General features: G+C 39.8%; 1 long non-coding RNA gene across 1 annotated transcript in view; it reads left to right on the top strand.

The window, feature by feature from the left end:
- 2610203C22Rik (RIKEN cDNA 2610203C22 gene) overlaps nt 1–17,160 on the top strand; it is a 70,261-nt gene that overhangs the window by 31,377 nt on the left and 21,724 nt on the right. The window lies entirely within an intron of this gene.

The raw sequence follows: 17,160 nt of genomic DNA, 5'->3' as shown, positions 1-17,160 counted from the left end.
ATCTCAAAGACTAGCAAAACATAAGAAGAACTAGGATATGGCCAGCGAGACGATGCAGAGGGGAAATTGCTTGTTGTGTAGGTCTGAGGACATTATTCATTCCCCAGATCCCACAGTGGAAGAAGATAATTGACTCCCTAAGTTGTCCTCTGACCTCTATATGTATGCATGCATCCACACACTTTGATACACACAAAAAGAAAATGGTAGTAACAATGGACTGGACAGGCTCTTGGGAATATAAATCCCAAGTAAAGAGTTTTAGTTGAGGAGGGTACCTCCTTGGCCTCTATTCCCCTACACTGGGGGCATCTATCAAGCTTTCAAGACCTCTTTTCCCATTGATGTCCTCTACTACATATGCAGCTGGAGCCATGTGTACTCCTTGGTTGGTGGCTTAGTCCCTGGGAGCTCTGGGGAGGGGGGTCCTGGTTGGTTGATATTGTTGTTCTTCCTATGGGGTTGCAAACACCTTCAGCTCCTTCAGTCCTTTCTCTAACTCCCCCATTGGGGACCCCACACTCTGTCCAATGGTTGGCTGCGAGCATCTGCCTCTGTTATTTGTAATTCTTTGGCAGGGCCTCTCAGAAACAGTCATATCAGGCTCTTATCAGCAAGCATTTCTTAGCATTCACAATAATGTCAGGATTTGGTGACTGTATATGGGATGAATCTCCAGGTGGGACAGTCTCTGGATGGCCTTTCCTCAGTCCCTGCTCTGCACTTTGTCTCCATATTTGCTCCAGTGAGTATTTTGTTCCCCTTTCTAAGAAGGACCGAAGCACCCACACTTTGGTCTACCTTCTTTTTGAGCTTCATGTGGTCTGTGAATTGAGTCCTGGGTATTCTGAACTTTTGGGCTAATATCCACTTATCAATGAATGCATACCTTGTGTGTTCTTTCGTGATGGGTTACCTCACTCAGGATGATATTTTCTAATTCCATCATTTGCCTAAGAATTTCATGAATTCCTTGTTTTTAGTAGCTGAGTATTACTCCACTGTGTAAATGTACCACATTTTCTTTTCTTTTTCTTTTAATATTAAAGTTTATTAATAATAATTTCTTTTCATACAATATATTCTAACCAGTTTCTCTACCCCAACTCCACCATATACTCCCCTCATGCCACTGACGCAAATCCAGACCCTTTCATTCTCTCTCCCATTAAAAAACAAACAAGCAACTAAAGCAAAACAATAATCAAAACAAACAAGCCAGACTAGGACGAAATCATCATTAAAAATAGAAGCAAAAGAAATGCATATGGATACAGAGACATACACACTCATGTACACAAAAATCCCACAAAAACATACGATTGGAAACCATGGTGTATAAGCAAAGGATTTGTAACTGGCCACTTAGACTCTAGAAGCATGCTTCTCCAGTGTGAGGATCGGGTGTGGCGGCAGTCCCAAAGGCGCCAGGGACTGCAGCTAAGTCGTATGACTTGCACCTGACTTCCTCATATAAGCCACAAACATCTTGAGAGCTGCACAGGTGTACCAGGATACCGGTGAATCCATTTTGATGGAGATATGCCCCTGCTGCCCTGATTAGCTGAAGCTGCGTGCCTGGTGAGGTGGTGTGGCCTGCTGTGCGTGGATGGGAACTGAGAGTATATAAGAGTGAGAGGCCCTGGTTAGAAGGAGGATGATTATTCGAGGGAGATATAAACAAGGGAGATATAAAGAAGAAACAGGACTGAATAAACGTGTGCAGAAGGATCCTGTAGCAGCGTCGTTCTTCCTGGCCAGTTGGGCGCGCGCAAGACTCCAGCCCATCAACCTTAGCTCCTGTTAAGAAAATATTCTTCCTCTGTTCCTCCTCTACTTTGTATATGTACCCCGTTTTCTTCATTTTATCATCCAATGCTAGATATAAAATTTGGATTGACCGTATGTCTTGTCCATGTGAGCAATGAGCAATACATTTTCTGAATCCATCCCTCTGTTGAAGGACATCTGGGTTCTTTCCAGCTTCTGGCTACTATAAATAAGGCTGCTATGAACATAGGGGAACATGTGTCCTTGTTATATGTTAGAGCAACTTTTGGGTATATGTGCAGGAGTGGTATAGCTGGGCCCTCAGGCAATACTATGTCCAATTTTGAGGAACCGCCAAACTGATTTCCGGAGTGGTTGTACCAGCTTGCAATCCCACCAGTAATGGAGGAGTGTTCCTCTTTCTCCATATCCTTGCCAGCATCTGCTGTCACTTGAGTTTTTGATCTTAGCCATTCTGACTGGTGTGAGGTGGAATCTCAGGGTTGTTTTGATTTGCATTTCCCTGATGACTAAGAATGTTGAACATTTCTTTAGGTGCTTCTCAGTCCTTCTAGTTTCCTCAGTTGAGATTTCTCTGTTTAGCTCTGTTCTCCATTTTTAATTAGGGTTATTTGGTTCTCTGGCGTCTAACTCCTTGAGTTTTTTGTATATATTGGATATTATCCCTCTATCGGATGTAGGATTGGTAAAGATTTTTTTTATAGAACATGATTTTAATATTTTCAACTGTTAATATTCAAAAGAGTAATTATTTTAAGATATATTCTGTTATGTCTCCCGTTTCATTTCTGATTTTATTAATTTGAATACTGTCTCTGAGCCCTCTAGTTAGTCTGGCTAAGGGTTTATCTATCTTGTTGATTTTCTCAAAGAATCAGCTCCTGGTATTGTTGATTCTTTGTATAGTTCTTTTTTGTTTCTATTTGGTTGACTTCAGTCTTGAGTTTGAGTATTTCCTGCAGTCTACTCCTCTTGGGTGTATTTGCTTCTTATTGTTCTAGAGCTTTCAGGTGTGCTGTCAAGCTGCTAGTGTAAGCTCTCTCCAGTTTCTTTTCAGAGGCACTTAGAGCTATTAGTTTTCCTCTTACCATTGCTTTCATTGTGTCTCATAAGTTTTTGGTATGATGTGTCTTCATTTTCATTAAATTCTAAAAAGCCTTTAATTTTTTTCTTTATTTCTTCATTGACCAAGTTATCATTCAGTAGAGAGTTGTTCAGCTTCCATGTGTATGTGTGCTTTCCATTGTTTTTGTTGGTATTTAAGACCAGCCTTAATCTGTGGTGATCTGATAGGGTGCATGGGGTTATTTCAGTCTTCTTCTATCTTTTGAGGCCTGTTTTGTGACAGATTATATGGTCAATTTTGGAGAAGGTATTATGAGGTGCTAAGAAGAAGATATATTCTTTTGCTTTAGGATGAAATGTTCTATAAATATCTGTTAGATCCATTTGGTTCATAACTTCTGTTAGTCTCACTGTGTGTCTGTTTAGTTTCTGTTTCCATGATCTGTCCGTTGCTGAGACTGGGTTGTTGAAGTCTCCCACTATTAGTGTATGGGGTGCGATGTGTGCTTTGAGCTTTAGTAAAGTTTCTTTTATGAATGTGGGTGCCCTTGCGTTTGGTGCATAGATGTTCAGCATTGAGAGTTCATCTTGGTAGATTTTTCCTTTGACCAGTATGAAGTGTCTTTTCTTATTTTTTTTGATAATTTTTGGTTGAAATTTGATTTTATTTAATATTAGAATGGCTACTCCAGCTTGTTTCTTGGGACCATTTGCTTGAAAATTGTTTTTTAACATTTACTCTGAGGTAGTGTCTGTCTTTGTCACTGAGGTGCATTTCCTGTATGTAGCAAAATTCTGGGTCCTGTTTATGTATCCAGTCTGTTAGTCTATGTCTTTTTATTGGGGGAATTGAGTCCATTGATGTTAAGAGATATTAAGAAAAAGTAATTGTTACTTCCTGTTATTTTTGTTAGAGGTGGAATCCTGTTTGTGTGCCTATTTTCTTTGGGGTTTGTTGAAAGATTACTTTCTTGTTTTTTTCTAGGGTGTAGTTTCCCTCTTTGTGTTGGAGTTTTCCATCTATTATCCTTTGTAGGGCTGGATTCATGGAAAGATATTGTGTAAATTTGTTTTTTCATGGAATATCTTGTTTTCTCTGTCTATGGTACCTGAGAGCTTTGCTGGGTATAGTAGCCTGGGCTGGCATTTGTGTTCTTTTAGGGTCTGTATTTTCTATCTTTCATAGTCTCTGGTGAGAAGTCTTGTATAATTCTGATAGGTCTGCCTTTATGTTACTTGACCTTTTTCCTTACTGCTTTTGATATTCTTTCCTTGTGCAGTGCATTGGGGTTTTGATTATTATGTGTTGGGAGGAATTTCTTTTCTGGTCTAGTCTATTTGGAGTTCTGTAGGCTTCTTGTATGTTCATGGGCATCTCTTTCTTTAGGTTAGGGAAGCTTTTTCTATAATTTTGTTGAAGATATTTAGTGGTCCTTTAAGTTGGGAATCTTCACTCTCTTCTGTACCTATTATCCTGAGGTTTGACTTCTCATTGTGTCCTGGATGTTTTGGGTTAGGAGCTTTATGGTTTTTGCATTTTTCTTTGTTGTGTCAATGTTTTCTATGGTAGGTTCTGCACCTGAGATTCTCTCTTCTATTTCTTGTATTCTGTTGGTTATGCTTGCATCTATGACTCCTGATCTCTTTCCTAGGTTTTCTAACTCCAGGGTTGTCTCCCTTTGTGATTTCTTTATTGTTTCTATTTCCAGTTTTAGATCTTGGGTCATTTTGTTGATTTCCTTTGCCTGTTTGATTGTGTTTTCCTGTAATTATTTAAGGGATTTTTGTGTTTCTTCTTTAAGGGGTTCTACCTGTTTACTTACTTGTGTTCTCCTGCATTTCTTTAAAGGAGTTATTTATGTCCTTCTTAAAGTTTTCTATCATCACCATGAAAAGTGATTTTAGATCCAAATCTTGCTTTTCTGGTGTGATGTTGTATCCAGGACTTGCTATGGTGGGGAATTGGGTTCTGATGATTTTGAGTAACCTTGATTTTTATTGCTTATGTTCTTATGCTTGCCTTCTGCCATCTGATTATCTCTAGAGCATGCCCTCACTATATCTGACTAGAGCCTGTCCTTCCTGTGATTCTGGTTTTGTCAGAACTCCTCAGAGTTCAGCTGTCTCTGTGATCCTGTGATTATGAGATCCTGTGAACCTGAGATCCTGGGTGTTTCAGAGCTCCTGGGAGTCAAGCTGCCTCTGGGACCCTGAGATCCTGGTGTGACCAAGCTCCTAGGATCCTGAGATCCTGGCATCCTGGGATCCTGGCATCCTGGGCGTGTTAGAGTGCCTGGGAGTGGAGCTTTCTCTAGGTGTTATGGGACTGGCTGCCATTTTCTGATGTTTAAATAAATGTATCTCTTCTCTTACAGTTGTGTTTGAGGTCTATGTCCAGAGTGTTGAACATACCTTTTTAGCTTTATGACTTTGGGTAATGACTTTAACTCTTAACTCATAGTTAGACTATTCAACTTAGCATGAACCACCAGTAATATGTGATTAAAAGACTTCTGCTTTGTAGAATTGTATTAGGATGGACTGGGAACACTCCTGAGACATGGTGGGGCCTCTGTGAGCACTGTTTACTCCCCTCAGATGTTGCCAGGAAAGGTTCTAAGTCTTATGTTTAAGGAGGGCAGAGAAGCACACCCTGCTCCCCAGCCTCAGTGATTTAAAGCTGCAAACTTCCTTGAATGGAGAACAGTGACTTTTCATCTTACCAGCCTTAGTGTTTGCAAATAATGTTGAAGACACTGGCTATTCAGTTTCAGAGGTGTAGCCCATCGTCGTCATGGCAGGAACGTAGCAGGCATAATGCTGGAGTAGGATTTGAGTGCTGCATCCTGACTGGCAGGCAGAGAGCTTTTTGAAATATTTTTAACTAATAAAAGTAACATGTGATTGCTATATCAAATGCAGACACTGAAGATGGGTCTACTGAAATATCAAAACGTGCTTCCTGTAACACAGTTTCACTTCCTAAGAGTGTTCTTTGTATAGATCAGTTGGTAGATCAGCAGATTTTTATGCTTATTTATAAGTCTATATTATGAACTTTTTAAAAACAGAAATTGAAAATGTCAATATAGACCATTCCCAATCTTTGAGTAGGAGACCTATAAATTCTAAGAACTGAAGCAACCCCCTTTCCATAGCTTATTTATATTTTTGAAAATTAGAAACAATGCTTTAGGGGCCTAGGGAGATGGCTCAGTTGTTAAAGTGCTTGCTGTTCAACAACGAAGTTCCAAGTTTGATTGCCAGTGTTCATACAAAAAGCCAGAGGTGTCAAAGATTTGCAGTGCCAGCACGGGTGGTACATACAGAAGGATTCCTGAATCAGTCAGTCTAGCCTAATTGGTTAGTTCTGGACAAGAGGGATATCTTGTCTTAAAGGAAGCAGGAGGCATTGCAGAGGATGATGCCCGAGGTTGTCTACTGCCTTGCACAGGTATCCATATGCACATACACACTTTCATTAAAAAGGAAATGACTACACAGTTTATACTTGAGTATGCATCTTTATAGATATCCATGGTTGACCTCTGAGCTTAGAGCCCAGAATTGTGATCATATTAGGCAGTTAGGATCTTCCTGGGCTTGGTATTCTACAATCCTTGGAGGAGTGAATGGCTAAGCCACTTTAGAAAAACAAAAGGTATGAGTCATCGGAAACAGTAAGTGTATACCACACCTATGAATAGTAGCATCAACTACTACCCAGGATAAATCTACACATAGTTAGATCTGCTATGGATTGAGTAGCATCCTCTTTTCCAAAGGCTTCAAAATCACCACTGGGGTACCTTCCTTAATTACATGGGGTGCTCACTTACTGTCCTTTTTTTCCCCATTCAATCTCTGTAGTCAAGGGTAGCCATATGAGGGGAAGTTTTTCTTCCCTTTCTCTGATGAAACTGCATTTAGGATAAAACCCAGGCTTGGTTGAGATTCTAGCAGCTATCTGGACCACACAGAGCACTTCCTAAAAGGCAGATTCTGGTTCCAGTGGCCTAATGTGGGGCAGTGCTGGTCCCAGGACATATTTTAGAACCAGAGCAGAAATAGGAAAGATCTATCTATCTATCTACCCACCCATCTTTCTATTCATCTTTCTATTCATCTATCTATCTATCTATCTATCTATCTATCTATCTATCTATCTATCTATCTATCTATCTATCTATCTAATTTATTGAGGCAGAGTCTGGTTAGTCTGGAATTCACTATGTAGACCAAGTTGGCCTCAAGTTCACAGAAACCTATCTGCTTCTGTTTCCCAAATGCTGAATAAAAGTGTGCACCACCACACCCAGTATTACAAGGGTCTGGTAATTTTAGTGCAACCCAAGTGCACTAAAATAGAGAGGAGCTCAGATCTTCTATCTATTTAAAACCAACCATATAACATATGCACAAACAAAACAAATTATCTATGACCAAGGGCCATCTATTTGAAAACACTCTGGCTACTAAAATATGCTAGGGTTGAGAGCCTTGGATATGCCACAGTGGTTTTCAAATCATCCCCAAACAGAAGCAGCAACATCTCTGGGGAACTTATTAGACATGCAAATATCTCAGGTTCTTCCAGCCTGCCCAGCAGAAACTACCAATCTGGGTGGAGGCCGTGATCTGCTTGAATAAGCTCTACCGGAAATACTCTTTTTTTCATAGTCTGAGAGCCTTTGGGAAGCTCAGCATTGCTGACAGAGCCCTCCTCCACGATTTAGATCTGTGATTCAACAGTCTGTGGCAGCAAGGATCTCTTAGTACATTTCCAGATGCCTGGACATCTTTCTGATTCCAAAGTTCTGCAGTTGTTCCAACGGATATGTAGGTGTGGATTCTGTAGCTGAAAGGCAACCTGTGTGTAACTTTCTGGCTTGTGCTGAATAGTGCCATCTACTTGTCTTGCATGCACTGGGCCACATCACATCTAGACATGATATGCTAGTGACCAGACACTTTAGACATGAACTCAACAACCTGGCAAATAGTAGTTTGCCAGGCAAGTGGTATACACATTATTTCTCTCTCTCTCTCTCTCTCTCTCTCTCTCTCTCTCTCTCTCTCTCTCTCTGTGTGTGTGTGTGTGAGAGAGAGAGAGAGAGAGAGAGAGAGAGACCCTGGCTTACAGTCATACTGTAGGGCCCTCAGAAGCTTCTGCATGTAGTTGTTACCAGCTAATTTTGTGAAACTTGAAATGCATTTAACGTTAGTGGGTGCGATATGATATTCTCTGTACAGCTGCTCTGAGAGACAGAGGCATAGCTTTAGTCTTTTATGATATTCTCTGTACAGCTGCTCTGAGAGACAGAGGCATAGCTTTAGTCTTTTATGATATTCTCTGTACAGCTGCTCTGAGAGACAGAGGCATAGCTTTAGTCTTTTAAGGACAAGTGCTGCCCCTTTGGATGTAAAGAAGACATGCTCACACAGCAGGTGCCTTGGACAGTAGAGTGGTCAGACAAAGGATACTCAGGTCAATTTCATTTTACAGAAAAACAACAAATAGAGTTTTAAAAATCATAAGTATGTCATCTAATTATTGCATAGAGATTTACACTAAAACTATTTATTGTTTACTGAAATTTAAATTTACTGGCTATTTTGAAGGAATATTTTAAAATTTATCTTTGAACAATTTCATAAAAGTATACAATGTATCCAACCCAAATCCTCCCTCCCACTCCTCCATTTTCCTTCCCTCTTTCATGTCCTGTTCTGTTCTTTTATACACTTTGTAACTACCTGTGCCCAATCATTGATGCCTGAATGTGCATAGGTGTGTGACTAGTCACTGGGCCATGGGCAACATAGCAATAGCCACATATCTAAGCGCTCCCCTTGTCCCAAGAGCCTTAGATAGAGGTGGGTCCTCGTAAGCCCGTTGCCTACTCACACTAGAGTGTTGACTAGCTTGATCTCATGAACCATAACTACTATAAATTCATACCATAGGTGGAGGACAGCATCTTACAGTTTTCCTCTCCAACTCAGGTCCTTACATTCTTTCTGCCCCTTTTCTGCAATGATTCCTGAGTCCTGAGGAGTTAGAACAGTTGATATAGATGTCCAATTTTGGGCTGAATACTCAATAGCCACATATTCTTAGCATTTAGACCATCTGTGAATCTCTTTATTGACGTCTGTTGTGTAGAGCAAAAAGGAGCTTCTTTGATCACGACTGAGCCCAGCACTAATCTTTAAGAGCAAAGACAAATATTTAGAAGGCAGTCTGGTAACATTAGCAATACAGACAGTATTAGCATCTCTTTTTGGCCTAGGCATTCTCCATTCATGGCCTTCTGACCAGGTTTATAGTCTGAAGCATGAATTTCTTCTAGTGGAGAAATTGCTACATTAGGTAAGCCAGTTACAGTGAGCATTCTACTTGCTATGGGGCTGTATTCTCCTTGACTTTTAAAGAGAATGGGTTATTTCTGTTATTATCACTATTATTTTGAGATGGCCCTTAAGTATGTGGCCTAGGCTTCTCTTGGGTTCCTGGACTCAGATGATCGTCCTGTCCTAGCTTCCTACTCAGCAATAGCCGAATATTACTATGCTTGGTAAAAAAAGAATGAATTTTAACATTGTACACAGGTTGTTCTGTGGTAGACAGCTCTTGCACAACCATGCCTTATGAGTCTGTAAGGATGATTTCTTTCATTTTTGCTTTTTTATTTTTCTTTTCATGGAAATAAGACTCGTGTAACACACACCAACCATCTTAATATACGCATGTGATGAACATTAGTATATCACAATGTTGTGCTAGTTTCTACTACCTAATTCCAAAACATTGCATCATGTGTTATGATTGTTATTCATTGTCAACTTGACTAGGCTTGGAATCACCTAGGAGACACACTTCTTGAGTGTGCATGAGGATGATTCCAGAGGAGTATAACTCAGGAGGGAAGACACGTGCTGAATGTGGGTAGCACCCTCCCATGGAAGAGGGTCCCAGATTAAATAAAAAAAGAGAATGTAGAACTCCCACGGAGCATCATCTTTCACCTCTTCTGGCTTTCACCAGCAGAGTGACCAGCACCCCATGCTTCTGTTGTGTGCCTTTCCCTCTATGAAGGACTTTGTTCTTGAAAACCATGAGCCAAGATAACCTCTTCATCCCTTAAGTTGCTTTTGTCAAGTATTTTATTAGAACCATGAAACTGTAACTCACACATCACCTGAAAAGGAAATCCCATACTCAAAATTTTTGTCACCCTTTCTCACCACAGCCTCTAGCAAGCAGGAGTCTATATTCTGTCACGAAGGGTTTACCTCTGGAGAGAACTAGACTCCCACGAATGGAACTGTTTTTGTCTAGCTTCTTTTACCTAGCATAATATTTTGAAATTCATTCATGTTCCTTTCATTCATATTTTTCAACAGATATTTATTGAGCATGTGTTATGAATCAGGTCTTGGGGATGATATGATGTAAGTTGTGGATTTTATATGCTATTGAGTGAGACAAATAATAAGATAAACAACCTGTGAAGTCTATCAGATAGTGATTAATGGAAAAAAAGAAAGAGAAAAACAGGGAAGAGAGGATGTGAATAAAAAAATTAAAAATTTAAACAGAAGCCAGGAGAAAACCATATCAAAAAAGTGATCTTGGGTTGGAGAGATGGCTCAGTAGGTCAGAGTGCATGCCATACAAGCATGTGATACTGAGTTTGCATCCATACCACCCATATAGAAACCAGGCATGACACATGTACCTGTAGCTTCAACATTGGAGGGAAAGACAGGTAGCTCATGAGAATTCACTGGTTAGTCAGTGTGGCAGGATTGATGAATTTCAGGTTCACTTAGAGACTGTCTCAAAGGAATAAGGTGGGGAGCAACAAAGGAAGAGGCTAGCTACCCTTCACTCATTTCCATATGCTTATGCTTGCACATGGGCACACACACACACACACACACACACACACACACACACACACACACACACTTCCATGAGATGGTCTTCAAACAGGATGATTCCTTAATCGCCTAATACAGGACTCTCTGGGCAATGCAGCATGGCCTTCATCTAAATATCAAAGCCAAAGTGAAACAAGCAAAAAAAAAAAAAAAAAATCTTGACAAACAGCTGAAGCAGAAGAGGGAAACTGCAAACATCTGGGGAAGAGCACCTGCTCTGGCAGGGGAAATCCGAAACTAAACAAACACCTAACTTAAAATGTAATAGTTAAAAGAAACAGAGTGAAGTTTAATATTTGTGTGTGGTTTACCATGTGGGTGTGTACACATGGATGCATGTGCATAACTTTGATAATATTTTATGCTATACAATATATATCTCCTTTATATTAAAACCAATTTATGCTGGATTTTCTACATTTGTAACTTAAAGGTTCTTACATGGATTCAGTACAAGTAAATCTATCTTATTTTGAGCTTTTTACAATTTTAAATGAAAGGTCTTACTATTTTACCTGGTTGGTCTTTAACTCTCAATCTCAAATGACCCAAGCATCTGGGATGGAGAGCAGATGTGCACAGTCATGCCTGGCTTCTATCTCGTTCTCTTCAGGGGCTTTGGCTGACTGCATCACAATACATTCAATGGAAGTTGAGATATTACTAAGTCATTTCTAGTACTAACTTACACACACATTCAGGTCTACCAGTATGATAAATTCTTAGAAGTCAAATTGCAGATCTTTGGATGATATCTAGGGATATATTTCTAATTATTAAGTTAAAAATGGCTGCCTCTAGCCCAGGAAGTTTGATGAATTAAGAATGAATGTTCTCCACATATTTTTAAAAAAGTATACATTTTAATCGAAGAGGGAAAAGATGAAAATAGAAATATATGTGGAACATAGACTTCAAATCTAAACTATCATGCATAAGGTTTTGAAAGTGGACAGAGTGGGCTGGGAAAGAGCTCAGTGGTAGAGCGCTTGCCTAGATGCACAGGTATGAGCTTGATGTCTAGCACCACGCCCTGAATCCCAGCACTCGGGAGGCAGAGGCAGGCGGATTTCTGAGTTCGAGGCCAGTCTGGTCTACAGAGTGAGTTCCAGGACAGCCAGGGCTAGACAGAGAAACCCTGTCTCGAAAAAAACAAAGAAACAAAAAAGTTATTCAAACTACATAATTGGTGAACTCAGTAGTGCAACAAGCTACCTGAGTGTGAACTAGAAAGCTATGAGTGCTTGAGATGAGGGTGCAGTTTAGTGTTTGAAGATTTGGTTAGTATGTGCAAGGTACGAAGAATTGAGAAAAAGCCACAAAGAAAGAAAAAAGAAAAGAAAAAAAAAGCCACAAGTTCGGAGGAGTGGTAAAACAAATTTATATCTAATTAAAAATACCAAGATATCATTTAATCATGTAACCATTATAAAAACTCATTAACGAAGTAGTTGAATTACTTTACATTTCAAGAAAAAAGTTACTTTTGATTCACTCTATATTTTTCATGCTGTCTTTGGAATCTGGTATGTATTTCCTATGGACAGTACATTTCAATAGCTCACGTAGCAGTTGGCCACCATATTGGACAATACTGATTCCTATTAGCTCCTGGATTTTGTACTTTCTTGGATTTTGTACTGTTTGTACATTTTTGGTGCCAGCATCAATCCTCAAGGCAGGCTAAGTGTTCTACTTCCGTTTCTGTAGCTCTGATAAAATACTGATCAAAAGTAACTTGGAGAGGAAAGAGTTCTTTATTTTTAAATCGGATATTTTATTTATTTACATTTCAAATGTCCTCTTTCCTGGCTTCCCCTCGGGAAACCCCCTATCCCATCCCTCCTCTCCCTGCTTCCATGAGGGTGCTCCCTTTCCCACCCTCACTGCCCTGGCATTCCCATACACTGGGGAATCCAGACTTCACAGGACAAAGGGCCTCTTCTCCTATTGATGCCAGACAATGCCATCCTCTGCTACATAGTCTGGTTGGTTAATATTATTGTTCTTCCTATGGGGTTGCAAACCCCTTCAGCTCCTTCAGTCCTTTCTCTAACTCCTTCGTTGGGGTCCCCGTGCTCAGTCCAATAGCTGGCTGTGAGCATCCACCTCTGTAGCAGGTGATGACAGAAGAATCCAGCTTACTGACTTGTTCCTCTGGCTTGCTCACTTGTGTCTCCTTTGTAGTTGTTTTTCCGCTCCTATTGTCACTCATCAATTGTATACAATAATGGGTTACATCACAACATTTCATGCATGCATTATAATATACTTCGATTATCTTCAGTGCCCAATTGTCCTGTCCTATTGCCAACTCTGTTTCCCCTCCTCTCCCTCCTGCCTTCCTATTACTTTCACGTGTTATCTCTATTTATTTTTCATTTAATTATTATTACTACATGTATCCATATATATATTCATAAATACAACTTGTTCAGCTTATTTAGTGTTGTTTCTAACTATACTTGCAAGGGCTGACCATTTAGTATTGGATAACCAGTTTTGGGGAGGGGGAGTGCTCATTCCTGGGAACACTTATTCTCTCTCAGTGGTCATTTATTGCCTGCATCTCTTCATTTAGGAGTGGGGCCTTGTGAAATTTTCCATCTCCATTTTGGGATGCTGTCCTGATGTTGTCATTGTTCAGGTTTTGTTTAGGCTTCCATGTTGTTGAGATTTCATGGACACAGTTTCCCTATTCAATGTAGAAGATGTAGTCTCTTAGCAGATGTCTTAACCTCTGGCTCTTACATCTTCCTGCTTCCTCTTCCATGACCCTAGCTGTAAAGTGTTGTAGATATGTCAGTCGGGGTTGGAATCCCTTCCCATGGTCAGATGTTCTCTGCATTTCAACCAATTGTGGATTTTTGTGATAGTCTCCATCTGCTTCAAAAAGAAGTGGGATGAGAGCTTTCCTTTTTTATGTGTATAAGTATTTAGGATGCAGTTAAAATATACTCTGATTTAGGAAAATGGTAGTAGTAGGTTCTCCTCTGAAGTCCACAACCTCACCAACCATGGGTAGTTGGCTAGGCTTACAGTTTTGTCATGAATTTCCTCCTAGTGGGTGGGCCTTAAGTCTAATTAGACAGCTGTTAGTTATTCCCAAGATATAGATGCCACAATTATACTTTGGGGGATATCTTACTGTACTGGTCACTGTTAGATATCATAGACATCCATAGGCATAGGCATCATAGGCATTATAGCTGGGTAAGACTATTAATCACTTTTCTCCCTTGGAAGCTTGTATAGCACCTTTCAGTAACATGGAGAAGGCTTCCAAGTCAGTTTCAGCTAAATTCCTCCAAGTCTTATTTTTGAAGCATTTGGTGTCTTCAACAATAAGGAGTTACCTTTGAATTTCATATGTAACCAAGGCAATGTCAATAACCTGCATTTTGGTGGGAGTCTCTTGGACTCCCCTGAACTTGGAAGAAATTTTCTCATGTTGGGTACTTGGATTTTTGTTGGATAGACTATAGCTTTTGGGAGGGCATTATTAACCTTAGTGCTACAAACTTCATTTAGACTATATATACACATGTGTGTAGAGTACATATACACTTATAATTTCACATACACATGTAATTTCATGGAAACAAAAATAATATGCTTAGTTATGGCTGTTTTTAAAATATCCTTAGTGTTATCTATCCTTCCTTTCCTCTCTCTCTCTGTATTTGATGTCCCTCTTGGACACTCAGTTAAAGACCCTCACCCCCATTTTTCCAATTTCCATCCTCATAGCACTTGTAGCCTACTAGTTCCCTTTCTAGAGCTCCTTCCCCCATTCCCTTTCTGCTTCTCTGGTTTCTGTAGTTGCCTTTCTTCTACATAGCCACTCAGAGAGGGCTGGACCCTCCTACATAAATAGCAATCAAGAACATGGCTCACAAACATGGTTATGGTCCAGTCTGATGGAGACCACTCTCGGTTGGTGTTTTTCTCTTCTCAGGTGGATCAAGTCAGCAACTAAGATTAGTCACTGCACTGGGTGTTTGCTCAGTGTAGCCCTTATGCTGGCTACCGTAGCTCATTGATCTGTTTTCCTGGAAAAGGCAGTGTATGTGACCTCTATGGTGAGTGGCGGTGAGTGAGTCCTGGGAAAACTGCAGCCAGTGGAAATGATTTTCTGCCTGTGAAATATGTTGCAAAATTCCTGTTTGCTAGTGATGATTCTTTGCTTTATTTACTAAATGTTTAAACTGTTACGTGAACAAGTTTTTCTAAAACTATAAAAATACTAAACAATAGATGCTGACTTTTTAAATAATCTCCATTTTGTATATATTTTATTTTTCCTGATACTAATTCAAAATGTATGCAAAGAGGAGACTATACTATTATGAGCCCCCAGGACCTGTCACTCAGTTTTAATGATGATCAATTTTTTGTTTTCATTTATACTGCTACCTTTTCTCTCATCAAAATTTTATTTTGAAGGCACTTATAAGTCAAGTATCTTTGCTTATGGCAATCCTACAGGGTGAAGCCAGGGGCACGCCAGGAAACTCCTCCACCAGTACGCACAACTTCTACAAATGTTTGAATGTGTTATCAGAAAAACAGTTTTTTTTTCTGTTGCCTAGGGTTTTTTAGTGAGATCAGAAATGTGTCAGGTCACCAGTCCCAATGTCAAGGTAAATGCTTACACATTTAATCGGATAGCTTGTTCATGACACGAGCAGACAGTATTACCATTAGCCCTTGATTTATGAAGCCACATGTTCAGTTGTATGATGGATGTCATTAACATCGGGGAGGCAGGTTCATTCATCTGTCTCTGCCGAGAACTCTTAAGTCATGAATACACTCAACAGATGGGGGATTTCATGGTCACAAATGGAACTGTTTACCCTCTCATTGTTCCCATGTCAGCAATCAGACAAAATCCATTACCCACCAATAAAAAGACCAGCCTTCTGCCAGTTCAATTGTGGAAGGAGCGAAGCTATGTTGAAGGGATTTAGAACGTTAGAAGAGATAAAAGATGCAATAAGAAGCCACATAAAAATTAAGACCCCAGAGAAAAATTTGAGTCTCTCATTCTAAACCAAAAGGATTAAGGGATTTGAAAGAGAAGACCCAGTAAGTCTCCATTTTCTTTAACCTAAATACTTTAGAGCCCCGTTTAGTTATGAACAGTTCATAGCATCCACTGTGTACTGACAGCTTTATTACGTCATTTTAAATTCATCAACATTCAAACTGTTTTTTGTTTTATTGTTGCTGTTGCTTTGGTTGGTTGGTTAGTTTTTTCACAGGGTTTCTCTGCATAGCCTTGGCTGTTCTGTGTCCTGGGAAAGACAAAGTTTGCTTTTCTTCTGTGTGTCTGCTGTCAGTAAATGGCTTTAGGAACTGAGGTGCTAAATGCCATTCTCCAGACACCAGAAGAAAATTTCAGGGTAAAGCCCTTTGCTTAATGAAACTACAAGGTCAGCGAACTATCTGCCCTTGGTAAGAGTGAAAGAGAGCCATCTGACCTGGCCTTGGGACCTTGTAGAGCCAAAAGGAATGTGAGATTCCTACTCAGACACCTGTTCATTCATGGCTGGATCTTTTCAGGGTCTGTATGGCTAGCGGTGAACAAGGGTTTTAAGCAAAAGAAAATACTGATAATATCCAAAGAGAAGGCTGCTTCTGCTGCAGCCTCTTCTCCTCCTCCTCCTCCCCTCTCCTCCTCCTTTTTCTTCTAAAAGATTTATTTATTTATTTTTGTGAGTACACTGTTGGTGACTTAAAACATGAGAAGAGGGCATTGGATACCATTAGAGACAGAAGTAAGCCACCACGTGGTTGCTGGGAATTGAACTTATGACTTCTGGAAGAGCTGTCAGTGCTCTTAATGGCTGCGCCATCTCTCCAGCCCCCAGAAGACTTCCTATAATGGAATAACCAACATGTCAAATATCATATAGAATCTACCAAGCTTTAAATTTAATTTCTAATGCATTACTATCAATTAATATTCACCTATGGATTATTTGGTCTACTGTATTTCCCCATTTTATCTGTGGTTAGAATGACAAGATGTTTGGTTTTTGTCAAGGAAAGTAAGCATGCTTTATTGATCAGGTTCAATGAGGGGAAAAAACTCTACTATGTTAGCGAGTGGGTCTCAGGAACCACCCATGACTTCCTCTGTATAATTACCAACAATGTAAATATATCCAAACCTATAAATATGCTATATACTTCAATGCACTTGTGAATTTCATAATGAAATGAATTAGAGAGCAATTTGCAAGAATAAAGCACCATAGAAATGCTTAAATAAACAAACACTTAAACTGGGTTCTGAAGGAGGAGGAGGGGGGGGGGAGGTCAGTTTTGTAACCGAGATGGACACTGGTC

The sequence above is a fragment of the Mus musculus genome, chromosome 1, assembly GCF_000001635.26.
Source record: "Mus musculus strain C57BL/6J chromosome 1, GRCm38.p6 C57BL/6J".
Taxonomy (NCBI): domain Eukaryota; kingdom Metazoa; phylum Chordata; class Mammalia; order Rodentia; family Muridae; genus Mus; species Mus musculus.
The sequence above is the reverse complement of the archived record's forward strand: the minus strand, read 5'-3'. Positions and strand labels throughout refer to the sequence as shown.